The sequence below is a fragment of the Hyperolius riggenbachi genome, chromosome 10, assembly GCF_040937935.1.
Source record: "Hyperolius riggenbachi isolate aHypRig1 chromosome 10, aHypRig1.pri, whole genome shotgun sequence".
Taxonomy (NCBI): Eukaryota; Metazoa; Chordata; class Amphibia; order Anura; family Hyperoliidae; genus Hyperolius; species Hyperolius riggenbachi.
Window position 1 is genome coordinate 261245025 of NC_090655.1, and position 20834 is coordinate 261265858.

Consider the following 20834-nt stretch of genomic DNA (forward strand, 5'->3'; position numbering starts at 1 on the left):
GTAGAGAGAAATAAGAAAAGGGCATACATGTCAGTGACTGCAAGCCAGATAACTAGAGATTAAGGTGTTGGGGGCCCTGGGGCGCCTTTTTGTCTAATAGTATGTGACGGCTGGAGTGGGAGGGATGGAGGGGTGCACTTTGGTGTCTCAGCCTTGGGTGCTGGAGGACTTTGTCCCAGCTCTGGGGGGGGGGGGGGTAGTGTATATGCTCTGGTGCAGTTGTAATAAGCAGTATGTGGGTAGAACCACCAGATTACTGAAAAAGAGAATGCATGAGTACATTTGAAATATAAGGAGAGGATTCACAGGACATAGTATATGGGAGAACTTTAGAGTGTGTCATCAAAGTGACCCCAAGGAATAATTTTTTTGTGGGTTGGAAAAAGTGAGTTTTGGGTGGAATGGTTGTCATCAGGTTAGACAAGTCTCTATGAAAGAATCCGGGCGGATGCACAATGTGGGGTGCCTTCAACCTGGGGGGCTTAACATAGATTTATATTTGAATTACTGCACAGCCAACAGCTAGCTAATAGAGATCTGAGATTTGGGTCGCTGGGGGTTTAGGAATGTCATACCTATATCAGGGTTACTGGAATAGATTGTTTCTGATCTGCATATTGTATAATCCAATAATGATGTGCGGAGTATTGTGGCAACACATCTTCTGGCTATAGAAACATAGCCTGTTATGGGTGTATGTGTAGGATTGTTGTGGATCGATCGAAATCTCATGTGAGTGGATGCATGAGATAATAAATGAGGGATAAATGAGGGTACTTGATGTATAGTGGAAGCAAGAAAAAAGGGAGGAGCGCTCCTTGGTGCATTAACGTTATTTAATCTTAAAACACGCAAGGTATTAAAAACACTTACTAAAAGACAATAGAAAATGAGCATATCTTGGGTTAAACCCAGTCAGACAACCATGGGTGGCAACCTGCTCCTCCTCTGTGGCCTGCAGTGGTGGGTGTCCCTGATGGTAGTGGACAATCTGAGCCTTCCCTCTGGTGACCGTGTGCAGTGACCTCACTACGCGTTTCGGCGTACTACACTATATTGGGCTCTAGGTGTCCCTTTGTTTTCTCATTCTTCAAAGGGGGTTACTCCACTTTTGGTGAGTTTGTTCCCCGACGGGTGCCCTGGTGGTGGGTAAATATTTCTAAATTGTCAGCATACCGTTGTTTCAGAAGATTGCTCCCAGTGGCTGTTTTGCAGTGACTGTTTGCTATTGATGTGATGAGGACTTTTATTACAGTGATGTGCGCTTATCCAATTATGCTGGCATCTCTGGAGAAGGCCTGTCTCCAGAGTGTGGGGGAAGGTGAGCTCTGTATGGGACATCGAATAAAGTACTTTACATAATGCTAGGTACACACGATACAATTTTCTGACAGATTTAGCTCCTCTTAGGACAGTCAGTGACATAACAATGCACTCTGCAAAAGCTGCAGAAGATGTCAGTGCTATATAAATACAAAATAATAATATGGTAGGACATTAGACTATGACTATGGTAGGGATTAGATCGTGAGGCTCTCTGAGGGACAGTTAATGGTGTGACTATGTGCTTTGTAAAGTGCTGTGGAAGGCAACACACCATATTTATATATCTTATGATAACAATTAGAGTGAGACATTATTTAAATGACTTTGGAGAGGGAGAGAAAGGAGGATAGGAGAGCGGGAGAGATGGAGCGCATGAAAGGGAGATGAAAAGAGGGCAAAAGAGGGGAAGTGCAACAGAGTGGAGGAAGGGGAAGAAGAAGAGAGAGGGGGCAAAAGATCGGAGGAAAGCTGGAGGGCCGCTGGAGGGAGTCATGTGATGGGGAGAAAAGAGATCCCAGTGTTATGACTTTTACTGCAAAATGGCCAGAGGAGGAGGGGCACTTTATGAAGGAGTGCTCTGTGTCCTGAGGCTGCCTTGGCTCAGACCTGGAAGGAAGTGTGTGTGTGTGTGTGTGTGTGGGGGGGGGGGGGGGCATAGAAGAAAGACAAAGAAAGGGGAAAGAAGTAGGAAAAAGAGTGAGAGAGCTTGGGGGGTGCAATCTGGTAGATGTTGGTGTTATATAAATACTGAATAATGATAGTAATAAAAGAGAAAGAGAGTGATAGTGAAGGGAAGTGTAGAGAGAGGACAGGAAATGAATGAAGAAGAGGAGGACAGAGAGGGGGAGGGAAGGTGATGTTTGCTCCGACAGTCTTTTTTAGCTGTGCTGTTTAGCAGGCTTATGTAAAAGAGGATATGAATGAGGGATTAGAGAGATCAGGTCAGGGAGGGAGAGTGGAAGAGGAGAGGAAAGTCACAAGGGCAGCCTGGCCCTGACTGGAGAGCTGCTCATTATTGTACACATCACCCAGCTGGTCAGTCCTGTTCACTGATGACAGTCATCATTATTATCCTCCATATAGCTGACATTCAGTGAAGGGAGAAGAGCTCCGTGTTTGATGCTCAACTAGGATTCCCTTTAAAGGACAACTGAAGCGAGAGGGTTATGGAGGCTGCCATATTTATTTCCTTTTAAACAATACCAGTTGCCTGGCAGCCCTGCTGATTCTCTGCCTCTAATACTTTTAGCCATAGACCCTGAACAAGCATGCAGCAGATCAGGTGTTTCTGACATTATTGTCAGATATGTTAAGATTAGCTGCATGCTTGTTTCTGGTGTTATATGAAACAAACTTCAGCTAAATGGATCACCAGGGCTGCCAGGCAACTGGTATTGTTTAAAATGAAGTAAATATGGCAGCCTCCATGTTCTTCTAACTTCAGTTGTACTTTAAAATGGACATCTCAGTCCAGACAATTTCTCCAGTAATTTTGCCATTTCCTGGTGTAAGAAACTTTAACTTCCTGTCACTATGCGACACATCCATACTACATCTCCAGCAACTGTGTGGGGTCTAATAGTAATCATTAATGATCATTATGAAATGAGATGCATCTGCAGAATTAAGATGTTGTTCAATGGAAGAGAAACATTGCAACACTAATAGTATTAGATGGCTGAGTGGAGAGGATTCCACAGCGGCTGCAGTTAGCATATTCAACACAAGATGGCGATCTCACATCTCGCTGGTGGAACGCACAACCTGGAAACAATGAAACCAAAGACAGGAAGAGGCGGAACAGCAGGCGGAGAAATTGCAGGAGGTTGAGAGAGCCCACGGCTGGAAGAGGTAATTGTGTGATTGTTGTTATATATTGGGCAGAGCAGAGGTCGAGGTGGACATCCTTTGTTACAGAGGAGGTCATAGTACTCCTGTCACTATCCTGATCATCCCCCTTAAAGTAATTGCCATACAACTACCCAACCCACAAGCTACCCAATATGGGGCACATCTGGCTACCTATATTGGGGGCTACATGATATGGGACACATCTGGCTACCTGCATGGGGGGGGCTACTTAATATGAGGCACATCTGGCTACCTGCATGGGGGGGGGCTACCTAATATGGGGCACCTATATGGAGGTTAGCAAATCTGGTTTGCCCCATGCAAAGAAGTGGTATATTCCTGCTAAAGTTACCAATGCTTTTGATTTTTTTCAGGCGAAACCATCATTTTGGTGAAAAACTACTGCATACCGGGGTCCCCCTAGGTCATTTAGCTCAACAGATTAACATTGACCAAATCAAATGCTGTTGCCCATCCACTATAATTCTGACCAAATGCTGCTCCCCTAACATAGAGCTCCACCTCATCAACTTCACACCCACATACTCACTCCCCCCCCCCCCCCCCCCCCCAACATGGATGTCAAGAAAGCCCTGTGCTTCCTCAGCGACACCATCTCGCACTGGGAAACTGCCCTGCCAGACTCCCTCTTCTTCATCATAGGAGATTTCAACAAAGCCAACCTTTGCTCAGAGATTCCACATTACATTCAACCAGGAATGGCAACATTCTGCACCACTGTAAACATCATCCTCAAGGGCACCTACAAAGCTGCCTCTCGCCGCCCTCAGGAACTCCGACCACTGCCTCAGCCAACTAATCCCCACCTACAGGAGATGCCTTGAGTCCAGCATGGATGAAGAACGCCAAGAGGCGCCAAACTCTGTTCTGTAGGCATTTGAGCGAGATGCCCGTTCAGGCGCCCTTCTGAATCAGCCCTAAAGGATACCCAAGGCAAATGCTAATGGGCATAATGAGGCTGCTGACAGATGTGGGCATGTTTGCAGAGCTACACCACAGTTTCTGATGTCTCCCCAGAGGCTCTGTGCTTCTGTAAGGGGCTCCATTAGCAGACGTGACTTTATAAGTCGTCCACCCTTTACGCGGAAGAATTAGCTCTGCACATGACCAAACCTGAAAGCCACCACAGCAGCATGGCCCTTTTTTTACATTTGGGCATTTGCCTTAAAGGGATACTGTAGGGGGGTAGGAGGAAAATGAGCTGAACTTACCCGGGGCTTATAATGGTCCCCCGCAGACATCCTGTGCCCGTGCAGCCGCTCACCGATGCTCCGGCCCCGCCTCCAGTTCACTTCTGGAATTTCTGACTTTAAAGTCAGAAAACCACTGTGCCTGCATTGCCGTGTCCTTGATCCCGCTGATGTCATCAAGAGCGCACAGCACAGGCCCAGTATGGTCTGTGTCTGCGCAGTACACTCCTGGTGACATCAGCGGGAGCGAGGACACGGCAACGCAGGCGCAGTGGTTTTCAGACTTTAAAGTCAGAAATTCCAGAAGTGAACCGGAGGCGGGGCCAGAGCATCGGTGAGTGGCTGCGCCAACACAGGATGTCTGCGGGGGACCATTAGAAGCCCCGGGTAAGTTCAGCTCATTTTCCCCCGACCCCCCTACAGTATCCCTTTAAAGGACTTATAAGGCGAGATTAAAAAAAAAAAAGATGGTGTCCTCCGTGCATTCAAATTTGCTGCAGGTACTTAACTTTTCTTGTAATCTCGCCTCGTAAGTCCTTTAAAGAGGAGCTGTCAGCAATAGTATCTCAGAAATAAAAAAAACCCCACATATGTAAGTAGATAAATACTTGCTCTACTTACATAACACATGTATTGCACTGTCCATATTTTGATTTTAGTGATTTTTCTATAGTAAAAAAAGATAAAATCCTTAGGATTCTCCATTTTAACTGTGTCTATCTTGAAGCCAATCCTGATGTCATTTCCTTCCTTACTCTCCTCTGCCTGATTGTGTACGGATTGCCCGCCTTCAGGCACGTGCACCCAGCTCTGCAATAGAAAGTGCAGGCTGCATTAGCAAAGTCTGAGAGGAAAGTAAAGAAGCAAAAATAAAAGACAACCGAGCATGCCCTGCAACTTCCTTTGTGCGGCAATGTACCAAATAAGAGTTGGATAAACTGGGGAATGATCATTTATCAACAAGAAAAGTAATAGTGATTTTAACTTGGATTGCCTGGTTAGCATCCTTATTTTCTGTTTACCAGATAAAAATAAAGAATTGATTTTATGGCCGACAGTTACACTTTAAGATGGGCAGAGACAGTCGCTCGGGCCTACTAACAGAAGGATAGCTGATATTCAACAGGCTCGGTCCTGTTCTTTCCGGATCTTGTTGCGTACCTGCAGTAATAAGTTTAGTGGAGGAAGCGCACAGATTATATTTGATCCCCAATACACTGAAAATGCATCCAGAGTCAGAGGATTGTCCTGTGGGCATAGAGAACCAAATATTTAGCATTTGCTGGCAAACAAATCCACCTCTGTGGTGCCCCAAAGAGCCAATATGTCCCTGTAATCTCATTGTTTAGACATCATTTGTCATGTGTGAGCTCTGATCTGCTGAGATAATCTGCCAGACAATCTGCCTCAATTATTATTTGCATCTTATGCTAATAGCATCTTGTCTAAAGCTGGGAAGGAGACAAGTCTCAAGGAGAGGTGCAGTCCTGAGGATGTGCTGGGAAAAACTATTTTCACCATCATTGGCTTTTATTAAAAAAAATAAAAATACTTTTTTTTTGATGGGGTTCACAGAAAACTACTTCCTTTAACCCTTTAGCAACAAATTTATTTAGAAGCTTGCAAGTGCTCCAGGCAAATATATTTATTTGTTAAATTTTCCTGATTGTAATTAGTACTGCTGCAATGTGTATTTATAGCCAGATGTCAGTGTGAGACAATAACAGAGGACTTCTCCTTTCATTTTCTATATTTTCTGCTAGAGAGAGAGATCAAATCATTCCAAGAATTAACAGCACAGCAAGTTCTGCCAACTGAGGTGAAAAACAGTGCTAATGGGATAATAGTTGTACTTTAAATACTGAGCCCATAAGATCCTTGTGGAGCAGCTGCCACCTCCAGCAGGTGCCTCACACGTATGCACACTCTCTGTATTACCTTATCTCTGGATCTCTATTACTTCTTATGCTATAAATCATGAATCTAAATACACCTGTTATCATCTGTGTTTATTACTGCAGTCACAGGAGGTTTGTGTTTATCCCAGCTTTTTTGAGAGGCAGGCCTGTATCTCTTCCCTGTAAAGAAGGACGTTTTCCCTGATAGCTGCTGTGCATGTGCTGTAGTTGTGGCTTGTGGTAATCACTGATGGGCTGCTGCTGTGCATGTGCTGCAGTTGTGGCTTGTGGTAATCACTGAAGGATTGCCGCTGTGCATGTGCTGCAGTTGTGGCTTGTGGTAATCACTGATGGACTGCCGCTGTGCATGTGCTGCAGTTGTGGCTTGTGGTAATCGCTGATGGGCTGCTGCTGTGCATGCGCTGCAGTTGTGGCTTGTGGTAATCGCTGATGGGCTGCTGCTGTGCATGCGCTGCAGTTGTGGCTTGTGGTAATCACTGATGGGCTGCCGCTGTGCATGTGCTGCAGTTGTGGCTTGTGGTAATCACTGATGGATTGCCGCTGTGCATGTGCTGCAGTTGTGGCTTTTAGTAATTACTGATGGACTGCCGCTGTGCATGTGCTGCAGTTGTGGCTTGTGGTAATCACTGATGGACTGCCATTGTGCATGTGCTGCAGTTGTGGCTTGTGGTAATCACTGATGGGCTGCCGCTGTGCATGTGCTACAGTTGTGGCTTGTGGTAATCACTGATGGGCTGCCGCTGTGCATGTGCTGCAGCTGTGGCTTGTGGTAATCACTGATGGACTGCTGCTGTGCATGTGCTGCAGCTGTGGCTTGTGGTAATCACTGATGGACTGCCGCTGTGCATGTGCTGCAGTTGTGGCTTGTGGTAATCACTGATGGACTGCCGCTGTGCATGTGCTGCAGTTGTGGCTTGTGGTAATCACTGATGGACTGTCGCTGTGCATGTGCTGCAATTGTGGCTTGTGGTAATCACTGAAGGACTACCGCTGTGCATGTGCTGCAGCTGTGGCTTGTGGTAATCACTGATAGGCTGCCGCTGTGCATGTGCTGCAATTGTGGCTTGTGGTAATCACTGAAGGACTACCGCTGTGCATGTGCTGCAGTTGTGGCTTGTGGTAATCACTGATGGGCTGCTGCTGTGCATGCGCTGCAGTTGTGGCTTGTGGTAATCACTGATGGGCTGCCGCTGTGCATGTGCTGCAGTTGTGGCTTGTGGTAATCACTGATGGATTGCCGCTGTGCATGTGCTGCAGTTGTGGCTTTTAGTAATTACTGATGGACTGCCGCTGTGCATGTGCTGCAGTTGTGGCTTGTGGTAATCACTGATGGACTGCCATTGTGCATGTGCTGCAGTTGTGGCTTGTGGTAATCACTGATGGGCTGCCGCTGTGCATGTGCTACAGTTGTGGCTTGTGGTAATCACTGATGGGCTGCCGCTGTGCATGTGCTGCAGTTGTGGCTTGTGGTAATCACTGATGGATTGCCGCTGTGCATGTGCTGCAGTTGTGGCTTTTAGTAATTACTGATGGACTGCCGCTGTGCATGTGCTGCAGTTGTGGCTTGTGGTAATCACTGATGGACTGCCATTGTGCATGTGCTGCAGTTGTGGCTTGTGGTAATCACTGATGGGCTGCCGCTGTGCATGTGCTACAGTTGTGGCTTGTGGTAATCACTGATGGGCTGCCGCTGTGCATGTGCTGCAGCTGTGGCTTGTGGTAATCACTGATGGACTGCCGCTGTGCATGTGCTGCAGCTGTGGCTTGTGGTAATCACTGATGGACTGCCGCTGAGCATGTGCTGCAGCTGTGGCTTGTGGTAATCACTGATGGACTGCCGCTGAGCATGTGCTGCAGCTGTGGCTTGTGGTAATCACTGATGGACTGCCGCTGTGCATGTGCTGCAGTTGTGGCTTGTGGTAATCACTGATGGACTGCCGCTGTGCATGTGCTGCAGTTGTGGCTTGTGGTAATCACTGATGGACTGTCGCTGTGCATGTGCTGCAATTGTGGCTTGTGGTAATCACTGAAGGACTACCGCTGTGCATGTGCTGCAGCTGTGGCTTGTGGTAATCACTGATGGGCTGCCGCTGTGCATGTGCTGCAATTGTGGCTTGTGGTAATCACTGAAGGACTACCGCTGTGCATGTGCTGCAGTTGTGGCTTGTGGTAATCACTGATGGACTGTCGCTGTGCATGTGCTGCAGTTGTGGCTTGTGGTAATCACTGATGGGCTGCTGCTGTGCATGTGCTGCAGTTGTGGCTTGTGGTATTCACTGATGGGCTGCTGCTGTGCATGTGCTGCAGTTGTGGCTTGTGGTAATCACTGATGGACTGCCGCTGTGCATGTGCTGCAGTTGTGGCTTGTGGTAATCACTGATGGACTGCCGCTGTGCATGTGCTGCAGTTGTGGCTTGCACCTGTAGGTAAATTCTGCCTTGTAGATAATTTTCAATTTGTTATTTTTGATGTAGCTCACAAGCTGAAAAGTGTTAGCTTCTCTGGTCTATGGGAGATGACCAGCCCCTACCAAATTATGTTGTTTTGTTTTCTCTGTTTATTAGTACTAATATCTTACATATATAATTTCTTATCCTTTTCAGAACTAAGATCTGGGCTCAAAAAACAAGAGATATATATAAGGTGTGATCAGCTGTCTATGGAGGAGGGTGACATGATGAGGACAATTAAAGAGGAAGAAGAAGAGATGTATGTGAGGAGTGATCAGCAGTCTATGGAGGAGGTTGAAATGCTGGGGACAAGTAAAGAGGAACAAGATATGCAATATGTGAGGCGTGATCAGCTGTCTATGGAGAAGGGTGACATGATTAGGCCAATTGAAGAAGAAGAGATGTATGTGAGGAGTGATCGGCAGTCTATGGAGGAGGGTGATATGATGGGGACATATAAAGAGGAAGAAGAAGAGACATATGTGATGAGTGATCACCAGTCTAGGGACAGGTGTGACATTATGAGGACAATTAAAGAGGAAGAAGAAGAGACATATGTAAGGAGTGATCTGCAGTCTGTGGAGGAGAATGACACGATGGGGACAATTAAAGAGGAAGAAGAGACATATGTGAGGAGTGGTCAGCAGTCAATGGAGGCGGGTGACATGATGGGGACAATTAAAGAGGAAGAAGATACGTATGTGAGGAGTGATCAGCAGACAATGGAGGCGGGTGACATGATGGGGACATTTAAAGAGGAAGAAGAAGATATGTATGTGAGGAGTGATCAGCAGACAATGGAGGCGGGTGACATGATGGGGACAATTAAAGAGGAAGAAGAAGATACATATGTGAGGAGTGATCAGCAGTCAATGGAGGCGGGTGACATGATGGGGACAATTAAAGAGGAAGAAGAAAATACATATGTGAGGAGTGATCAGCAGTCTGTGGAGGATTTAATAATAACAGTTATTAAAGAAGAAGAAGAAACATATGTGAGGAGTGATCGGCGGTCTGCAGAGGAGGGTGACATGATGGGGACAACTATAGATGAGGAGCTTATAGAGGGTAGAGCAGGTGAGTAATCAACATTAAATATTGAATATCTTTAGTTGTTTTGACTGTCACTGATCACAGACTGGCCATATTAGAGGTTATAACAGTACAGACACCCTCATGTCTTCGGAGTGCCCTGTTTTGTTTTGTAATGGATTAGCGGCCTGTAATATGCTGATAATGGCCACTGCACATTACTGTACACAGATTGATCACAGTAGAGGTGTATATGGATCTGAACCCACATCGCCCAATCTCTCTGTCCACGCCAGCCCCCAAACTAGTCTCATCACCATTCAAAAACATCCCCAACGACAAATAAAAACAAGAAACAATCACATTGTTCCCTACAAACTTCCATCAAAACATATTTCCAACCAACCGAAAGTAATCCTTCCATCCCACAGACCACTCCCATCAGTGCTGACACAACTCTTACATCCACTTTTTTAGATCTCCACTCCACCCTATCTCAGAACATATTATGAACCCATTTACCCAGTCCAAAAACATCCCATATCATACTACAACCAAAGACAAAAGACCCCTGTCCGACTCCGAAAAAGAGGAAGACGAGGAAAAAGAAAAGCGCAACAAACATCACTAGCCACTTGTAACGTTTGCGGAATTATCTCCGAGATCAGCGCACAACATGTGCGCTGACACTGCGGAAACCCTCCACAAGCGTTTGGATAGGGGAACCCAGCTTTGGAATTTGGAGAGGAATTCCAACGGCAGATGGAGCTGTGGAGTACAGGGGAACTTGGTCTCTGTACAACCACTGATGCCAGATGGAGATTGTACGAGGTGAAGCAAAACAGGGCAAGATAGCCACTCGAGAGAGAGTGAGCACAGAGCCAGAATGTATGTATGTCCACCAATCTAGTCGCCACCCAGCGACGGTTGACATACAACAGCGAAGACCAAAGTGAGAAAGCAATCGCAAGAATGGCGATTGCTAGCAGAGACACAAGACGGAGTAAAGACAGAACATAGAATGAATAAAGACAGAACCAATTAGCAAACTGCAATTCAACAGGAAGAAACTGACAGGACTAACTAAACGCGGTCACCACACGTTAAGCGCAATACCGACAATGCGCGTTCAATGCACAGTCTCCGCACGTTAAGCGCAGCACCAGTTGTCCCCCAGCGAAACAGCATTACTAGAGAAGGGTTTGTCCTTTTGCACAACAAACCAGTCCAATATGTTTGGGATTTTTGCAGATTTGAATGCCTGCATCTGTAAACTAACACTTAAACGACACTTTGCAATAAAAAAAAACTAAACCCATCCCCACTACAGACTCCACAGCTCTTATCATTACCAACAACGAAACATTGCCAGTATGCACAGTATCCCCCTCCGAAATAGACACAGAGAAGTTCATTACTACAAAATTGAAGGGCAGATCATGGTTCTACCCCATAGCATCCAAAGGAAATTACATTGACACATTTTACTCACTGGTATTCCACGACCTACAAAACCTCCATACCGACATACCCAGAACCACATCCTATCTTAACCGCCAACAAAAGTCAGCAATCAAATCACTACAGAATAATCATAACTTAGTCATTAAACAAGCCGACAAGGGGGGGGGGGGGGGGGAGATTGTCATTTAAATAGAAAAGATGACCTAGAAGAAGCTGAACGTCTACTGGGAGCCGAAAAATATTATGAAATTTTAGACACAGACCCCACCGCACAACTCAAAAAACCCTGAGATCCTTTATCAATGACGCATTACTCAATAATATTATTACTAAAGACGAAAGGGACTTTATCATTAACACCCATCCCCAAGTTTTTTTATTACCTACCAAAAATTCACAAAGCCCTCGCTAAACCACCTGGACATCCACTCATATCTGGTATAAATTCTCTCACTAGCAACTTATCACGTTTCGTAGACCAACATTTACAACATCATGTACAATCCCTAGACTCCTACCTCAAAGATTCTTCACACCTCATAGAACTCCTCAGCACCACCACGTGGCAGAATGATTACTTATGGCTCACATGCGATGTTACATCACTATATACAAATATACCCCACTCCTACGGTCTCATAGCCATTAATCACTTCCTGTCCTCTAATCCATCTATGCCCCAGAGCTAACAATCCTTCCTAGCCCTCTGCACAGAATTTACTATACAAAACATATTTGCTTTCATGGACAAAATCTATCATCAAACAAACGGCACAGCTATGGGGTCGTTGTTCACCCCCTCGTACGCTAATCTATCCACGGGTCTTCTAGAACTTAAAAAAATCCCTTTGCTGGAAATATCATTTTCTACAAACCTTATATTGACGATCTCATATTCATCTGGAAAGGTAACGCCAATCTCATCCATCCTCATTTATAGACTATCTAAATTCAAACACAGCAGGTCTCCAATTCACATTTCATCACGATCCCATTACCATAGAATTCCTGGACTTAACATTATTCATTGAATCCAACCTCATTAAAACTAAGAGATATTTTAAACCAGTGGATGCAAACAACACTTTGACCATTTTCACCATCGCTCCTTGACCATCAATACTCCATACAGTCAGTTCAAAAGAATTTACAGAAATTTTACAGATACTACAGATTATAACACGCAATCCAAGATTTTTACAAAAAAATTTCTGCCGTGCAAATACCCCCAAAAAACTCATAAAAGACGCCAAATTTAGGGCCAAAGCAAAGAAACCCCAAAATCCATCATCTGATACCACAGACTTTACCACTGCCAACTACCCTCGATTTATTACACAGTTTAATGCCCAACATCCCCATCTTGAAAAACAGATGGGGCATCCTGCTACAGGATCCATACCTTTGGCCAATAATTCCACCGACACCAGCAATTACCTTTAGAAGGGCACCAAACCTACAGGACCTCTTAGCACCCAGCCGCCTTACCCAACCTATAGGACACAAACACCCACTTAGTCCTTCCACACCAGGATGCTCCCCTTGCAATAACACTAGATACTCAACCAGCATGGAGTAGGATTGGACAACACAAGAGAAACATACACAAGAACTTTCCCCTTCACAGCGTATCTAGACACTTTAGTACCCATCACAACAGCGAACCCACTTTGTTTCACATCACTCTCATAGAGACCATTAATAAACACCGGTCGGATGCTTTTGAATAACTTAAATCGAGAGAAATGTTCTGGATTCAAATGTTGAACAACTAGAAAAAATTTACTGATCCAAATTTACCATAGTTTTTATTTTACCCAGTCGCCTCTTTTATCATATACCTTCTTTTTCATTTATTATAAGCTTTTTCATCATTTATTATTTATTATATATTTTTTATGTATATATATATTTTTACTATTATCATGTTTTATTATTAATTTTACATGATCTTGTTTTACTATTATATTATTATTATTATGACTATCATTCTTAATATTCATTTGGTCTACATATCTGACAAATTTCATTATAACAATTTTACTATATCATGTTTTATCAATAATTTACTAATAATATTTTATTAATAATTGTCCACAATCTCTTTTTACTATTATATTATTATTATGACTATTATTCATAATAATCCTGTGGTCACATATCTGACAAATTTAATATAACAATTTTTTACAATATTATATCACTCATTATATCCTGTTGCTTATGTATTGTTTTATTGTTCCAGTGCTATATCATTTATTCTACTGTTTACTCCATTTTTTCCAATCCTATCGATTGCTTTAAATGTACATCTTTTTTCAGCCGTTTAACTGATAATAACTACTGTTTACATAACACTGCAAAGTTTCTAAAAAAACAACAATATTTTTGCTGTCCACTAGATGGCAGCAATGCACAGGAATAGGTTCCATAATAATATAACACAGGACTTGCATTATTAACATCATTATTCCATTAAACTAGGATAAAAAAATAAATGAATTATAATTCATGACACCAGAGGTAGCTAACACATCTTTAATTTGTCTTTATTTTGTTTTAGTTTCACTTTCCCGACCGTATGTTAGATGGCTCCACTTTCCCTTCCTTTTGCCCAAATCATTAATGGCGGACGGAACTCCTGCCGCATGTGCATTACATACACATGATGCCGCATTAGTATCCTCCGCCATAACCCAGAAGCAATTCCCCTTGCCCATAGTGCGACGTAATGGTCGCACCTTCATGCCCTCAATGATAGTCATAGGTGCAACATTAAGGTCGCACTTAGACTTGGACGCACACTGATGACGCGACCAAAAGGTCGCATCCCCTCTCGGCGGGAAATCACCAACCCGCCCCACTCCTGGATTGGCCAGGAGGCGTGACTACACCACTATTTAAACAGCGGTACGGGGACATCTCGGCACTAAGGCGCCAGGTGTTACCCGGATCAAATGCTGGTAAGGTATTGATTTTTTCTTATGCTGCACTCTTTCCATAGCGCATTTCTACCAAAACTAGCACTACCCTTATGTTTTTTATAAATACTTTGATACAATACCTCAGCCTCCTTACCTACCTCCTTTGGTTTCACTATATTAACACCACTGTCTTCCTTGTCCCCAGTAGGTCCCTCTACCACTACACTCCCCCAGCAATACACGCCCCCATCCCCTAATTTACCCCCACAAACAAGCACCTAGACCACCACTATTACTGCATAGTAATACATAACAATGAAGAATGCACGGTCATTGCTTATTTTATGTATTTGGTTCTAATACACACCAATCTTTGCCTCTGTCTCCAGTTGTGTGCTCCCATAATCTTTTGCCTGAGGAAGCAGGTCTAAGCCTGTAAAATGCGTTGCAACCCCCCTGGAGTATACCAATAAATATATTTTTCTTGAATAGACAGTTACTCGTGTCTGCTTGCAGGAGGTAAGTCCACCACTGCCTCCTAAGCATCTTAAACTTTTTAATATCCGATTTTATCCTTTTGGCGCCTCTGTTCTTCTCTACGTTATAATTTATATCCACCCTTGGTGGAGGGGGATGCCCGTTTTTTCTCCTGTCTACAGAGAGCGACTTCTTAATCCTGAGTGAGGACAGGATAATCTCCTCACTTGCTTATACAGTGGTTGCCTGGGTAACACTGGTTTGTGAGTATAACCTTGTACTCTTTTCTATAAACCCATTTTGGCAATACCTACTACACTATATTGGGCTCTCGGTTTCTCTCTTTTTTTATATATTGATAACTAGTGATGTTCAGTGATGTGCCAATAACTCAGAGAAGGTGCAAATTGTATGCCAATTTAATGCAAATGTGCAATGAAGATAAGGGAATTGGTTGGCACCTGATGCTACTTTGCAGCCTATGGTGGGGGTCAGGTGACTTACTGTGCCTCCAGACAACCAGATATCAATCGTAGAACCAATCAGAAGGAAAAGTCCGGGCACCAGATAAGCTGCAGATCACCACTTTATTTCTTCCCCCATCCAAACGTACTGATAAACAAAAAACACAGTGTTTCACGAGACGAGCTCGCTTCCTCAGAGACCAGGTGATCTGCAGCTTATCTGGTGTCCAGACTTTTCCTTATGATTGGTTCTACAATTGCTATACGCAAATGTGCAGCTGCTGTACTTGGTTCATTTCTAAACTGCATAAACCTTGCATCAACTTGGAATTCTGAGCAGCTTACCATCCCTAATTATAATTCTTTCTCCCCTCAGAATTCTCTAACAGGAAGTGATGATGTTTCTCTATTTGCAGGGCGGAGTCCCGGCATCAGGAACCTCTCAGAGGCTCGTCTCTCTGTATCCACAGACTGTACAATGGATGATGATGTCACTGGACAAGAGTCTCCTGCAGATATCCTAGTGACTCCAAATATTTCCCCATACTTCCCTCACTTGTCTAACCCTAAGGGGCCTCATACCCAGCACAGCCCTCCCTCTGCTGGAGGATCTCATTCCTGTTCCACATGTGGGAAATGTTTTGTTCGGAAATCAAATTTCACACGTGACAGATCTCACACTGGTGAGAAGCCCTATTCATGTTCTGAATGTGGTAAATGTTTTAGTCATAAATCACATCTTGTCAGTCAAGAGAGATCTCACACTAGAGAAAAGCCCTTTTTATGTGCTGAGTGTGGGAAATGTTTTGTTCAAAAATCAGATCTTGTTATTCATGAGAGATCCCACACTGGTGAGAAGCCCTATTCATGTAGAGAGTGTGAAAAATGTTTTGTATCGAAAGCAGGCCTTCTATATCATGAGAGATCTCACACAGGTGAGAAGCCCTATTCATGTGCTGAGTGTGGGAAATGTTTTGGGCATAAAAAACAACTTGTCAAACATGAGAGATCTCACACAGGTGAGAAGCCCTATTCATGTGATGTGTGTGGTAAACGTTTTGGGTATAAATCAAGTCTTGTCATACATGAGAGATCTCATATGGATGTGAAGCCCTATTCATGTGCTGAGTGTGGAAAAACTTTTGGGCATACATCACAACTTGTCAAACATGAGAGATCTCACACAGGTGAGAAGCCCTATTCATGTAATGAGTGTGGGAAATGTTTTGGGCAGAAAGCACAACTTGTCAGTCATGAGAGATCTCACACTGGTGAAAAGCCCTATTCATGTAATGAGTGTGGGAAATGTTTTGGGCAGAAAGCAAACCTCTTAACACATGAGAGATCTCACACTGGTGAGAAGCCCTATTCATGTGCAGAGTGTGGGAAAGGTTTTGGGCAGAAAGCACAACTTGTGAATCATGAGAGATCTCACACTGGTGAGAAGCCCTATTCATGTGCAGAGTGTGGAAAATGTTTCGGACAGAAATCACAACTTGTCAGTCATGAGAGATCTCACACAGGTGAGAAGCCCTATTCTTGTAATAAGTGTGGGAAATGTTTTGGGCAGAAAGCACGGCTCTTAACACATGAGACATCTCACACTGGTGAAAAGCCCTATTCATGTGCAGAGTGTGGGAAATGTTTTCCTCAGAAATCATATCTTGTCATTCATAACCGATTACACACTGGTGAAAAGCCCTATTCATGTGCTGAGTGTGGAAAACGTTTTGCGAATAAATCAAGTCTTGTCGTACATGAGAGATCTCACACAGGTGAGAAGCCGTATCCATGTACTGAGTGTGGGAAATGTTTTGTGAGTAAATCACATCTTGTCAGTCATGAGAGATCTCACACAGGTGAGAAGCCGTATCCGTGTGCTGAGTGTGGGAAATGTTTTGTGAGTAAATCACTGCTTGTCAAACATGAAAGATCTCACACGGGTGAGAGGCCTTATTCATGTGCACAGTGTGGGAAATGTTTTTTTCAGAAATCATACCTTGTCAGACATGAGAGATCTCACACTGGTGAAAAGCCCTATTCATGTGCAGAGTGTGGGAAACGGTTTACACAAAAACCACATTGTGTCAGTCATGAGAGAATTCACACTGGTGAGAGGCCCTATTCATGTACAGACTGTGGGAAATGTTTTGCATCTAAAGCAGGCCTTACACATCATGAGAGATCTCACACTGGTGAAAAGCCCTATTCATGTGCTGCATGTGGGAAATGCTTTGCACACAAATCAAGTCTCATTGATCATCACAGAACTCACACTGGTGAGAAGCCATTCTCCTGTGCTCAGTGTGGAAAACGTTTTGCACATAAGTCAGATTGTGTCACTCATAAGAGATCACACACTGGTGAGAAGCCCTATTCATGTGCTGTGTGTGGGAAATGTTTTGCATGTAAATCACATCTTGTCAGTCATGAGAGAATTCACACTGGTGAGAAGCCCTATTCATGTGCTAAGTGTGGAAAACGGTTTGCACAAAAACCACATTGTGTCAGTCATGAGAGAATTCACACTGGTGAGAGGCCCTATTCATGTGCTAAATGTGGGAAATTGTTTACAGAGAAATCAAATCTTGTTCGTCATGAGAGAGCTCACACTGGTGGTAAGTAAGGGTCAGGGAAACATAGCTGGACCTGGACTGGGCACAGAATACTGCTCTCCATCTCCCCAGCATAGCCAGTAATCACGTTCTCACACGTGAAAGATCCCACACTGGTGGGAATCTCTATTCATGTACAGAGGGTGGGAAATGTTTTGGGCAAAAAAACAATCTTGTCATAGATCTCTCACTGAGAAGAAGCCCTATGCATGTGCTGAGTGTGGAAAATGATTTCTTCAGAAATCAAATCGTCTCAGTCATCAAAGATTTCATACTGTTGAAAAGCTTTATTCATGTGCTGAGTATGGGAAATGTTTTGTGAATAAATCACGTCTTGTCATACATGAAAGAGCTTACACTGGTGAGAAGCCCTGTTCATCTGCAGAGTGTGGGAAATGTTTACCTCAGAAATCTAACCTTGTCAGACATAAAAGATCTCACACTGGGGAATAGCCCTATTCATGTGCTGTGTGTGGGAAAGGTTTTCAGCTTTAGTAACTGCTTATCAGATTATCAGACGCTTATGTTGAGTGTGGGAAAAGTCTTTGCTATAAGTGTTCTGATACACTTATTTACTTCATTTCTCTCATCGTCCTCCAGGATGAGTAGCTCCTGAGAGAAGACTGGTCCCACCCCTAAAGAAACAGACAATTTGTTCAACGTTTTTATCCACCACTACAGTACATCTACGTCTTCTGTGACTTCATCTAAGCCACATGTAGATATATACGTCTTGTAGCTGATGCACAGCTGTGCAGGATTGGGGTTGCTCCTGTGCAAAATCTCCTGCACTATCTGCTGCAGCACAAATTGGTTAAAGGGAATGTATGTTCCCTGAACCAATAAGATTGATTTTTACCATTAAAATTATTTTATTTTCTCAGTTCATAGTGAAAAATACGATTATTAGTATTATTTTAGAATCAAATATCTTCACCATAAATTGTGACAGGAACATAATCTAAGTTTTATGATAAACGGGAGAAATAGCCGAACAAATTTGTGGTTTTTACCTACAATAGCACTTTTTATTTTTAAACCGGAATTGGTAAAACTGAGAAATAATGTGTTTTCATAATAAAAAAAAACTAAATTGTTTGAGGGAAAAAATGCCATGCAATGAAAGTCTATATATACTTCCTTTAGGTGTCATAAGTAAGGATAATGTTATTTCTGATTAAAATGGACATAGCTAAAATGTCAAAACTGCTCTGGTCCATAAGGGGGAAACAAGGTCTGGATGTGAAGTGGTTGAATAAGCACAGCCCATATAATCTCCCCCTCCTTCATCTCTATCCAGTTTTGTGACTGTTTCCCTACACCCGTGGTCACGGGCAGCACAGGGATACTTGGATGGGGGAGCCTGTGGGCAGCTGTCTATAGAAACTCCAAGTTATGCATTACATCCAGCTGCAGGGGAACCTCTTTTGTGTGAGGTTTCTGTGGGGCTGTATACTGGAGGGTGTACCTTTTAATTAGCTGGTTCACTAGATGTTTGCATGTAGGAGCCAGTATAAGGTGGTGGTGCACTCTGGAACGGGGCGTCTGGGCATGCCATGTCTCCTCTGCTGGCGTCTTCTACATCTGGGCAGAAGACGCCACATCAGCTGATCATCAGCGTCTTTCACCAATCAGAGAAGAAGGGTGGTCCAAAGATGAACGAAGGACTCCTTTGACCATTTCTTGCAGGGGGTGGAGCTTCACCACGTGTCGGTGGCGTCTTCTGCATATAGCAAAGGGCATTGCAGGGACGAGCTGACTGACAGCTCTTTTTACCAGTCAGCATGCAGGGGCGGTAACTTCCTCTTGTATGTGGACAATACGCGTCATAAGGCGGAAGATGGGGAGCTGACTGACGTCAGCTGTGGGGGCCGGTGCTGGGCTCTGATTTAAAAGGAGACACACACACAGACACACACGCAAATGCTGAACGGGCAGCATGGAGCAGGAGGAAGCTGTAGCTGAAGCTGTCAGATAGACTGTGGAGGCATCAGAGCAGGCTGTTACTGCTCCACAGTTATTGTGTCTCCCTCCTCACCTCTGGTATTGCTGGTATGTAGGGTAAAAACAAGTAACACCAAGAGCCCCAATAGTGTAATATGTACTGGTAAATGGGTACTAGATAGCGTAAATGTTAATACTCACAAACCAGAGTTACCATTAGGCAACCACTGTAAAAGCAGGTGGGGAGATTTTCCTGACCCCACTCAGGAATAAGAAGTCGCTCTCTGTAGATGAGAAAAAAGGGTGTTCAACCCTCCACCCAGGGTGGACTCAATATTATGCAGGAGAACAGAGGCACCAAAAGGATAAAAGGAAGCTAAATGAGCTTAAAAAACCAAATTCTTGGTAAATAGGAGGTAGTGGTGGACTTACCTCCTCCAAGTAGACACACAACGACTGTAGTAAAGACAGTCAATATATTTTATTAATGAACTCCAAATATGCAACGCGTTTCGCAGGTTTGATCCCGCTTCATCAGGCAATAACAATGGAGAGGTGTCTTGCTCTTCTACTGACCACATATGCTATTGCTCCGTTGTTATTGCCTGATGAAGCGGGATCAAACCTGCGAAACGCGTTGCATATTTGGAGTTCATAAATAAAATATATTGACTGTCTTTACTACAGTCGTTGTGTGTCTACTTGGAGGAGGTAAGTACACCACTACCTCCTCTATTTACCAAGAATTTGGTTTTTTTACGCTCATTTAGCTTACTTTTATCCTTTTGGCACCTCTGTTCTCCTGCATGGTATGTAGGGTAGTTAGTGTGGAGTTTTTTATTAAACATTATAATAAAGTTTCTTATATGTATATGCCAATACTCTTTAGAAGGGACAGAGTCTCTTAAGTTTCTATATTAGCTAGAATTACTTCTGCTTGCAAAGCTTCAGAAAGTCAGAATATTGATTTTCACAAAAGCTAATGATTCAAAAGTTCTCCTTACTTCTGCTTATCATGTTTAACCACTTGCCGACCGCACACTCATAACGTGCGTCGGCAAAGTGGCAGCTGCAGGACCAGCGACGCAGTACTGCGTCGCCAGCTGCAGCCTAAATAATCAGGAAGCAGCCGCTCGTACGAGCGGCTGCTTCCTGTC

General features: G+C 43.9%; 1 pseudogene; it reads left to right on the forward strand.

The window, feature by feature from the left end:
* Window positions 1-3137: 3137 nt before the first annotated feature.
* The window catches only part of LOC137537141 (zinc finger protein 208-like), a 71327-nt pseudogene continuing 53630 nt past the window's right edge, over window positions 3138-20834 (forward strand).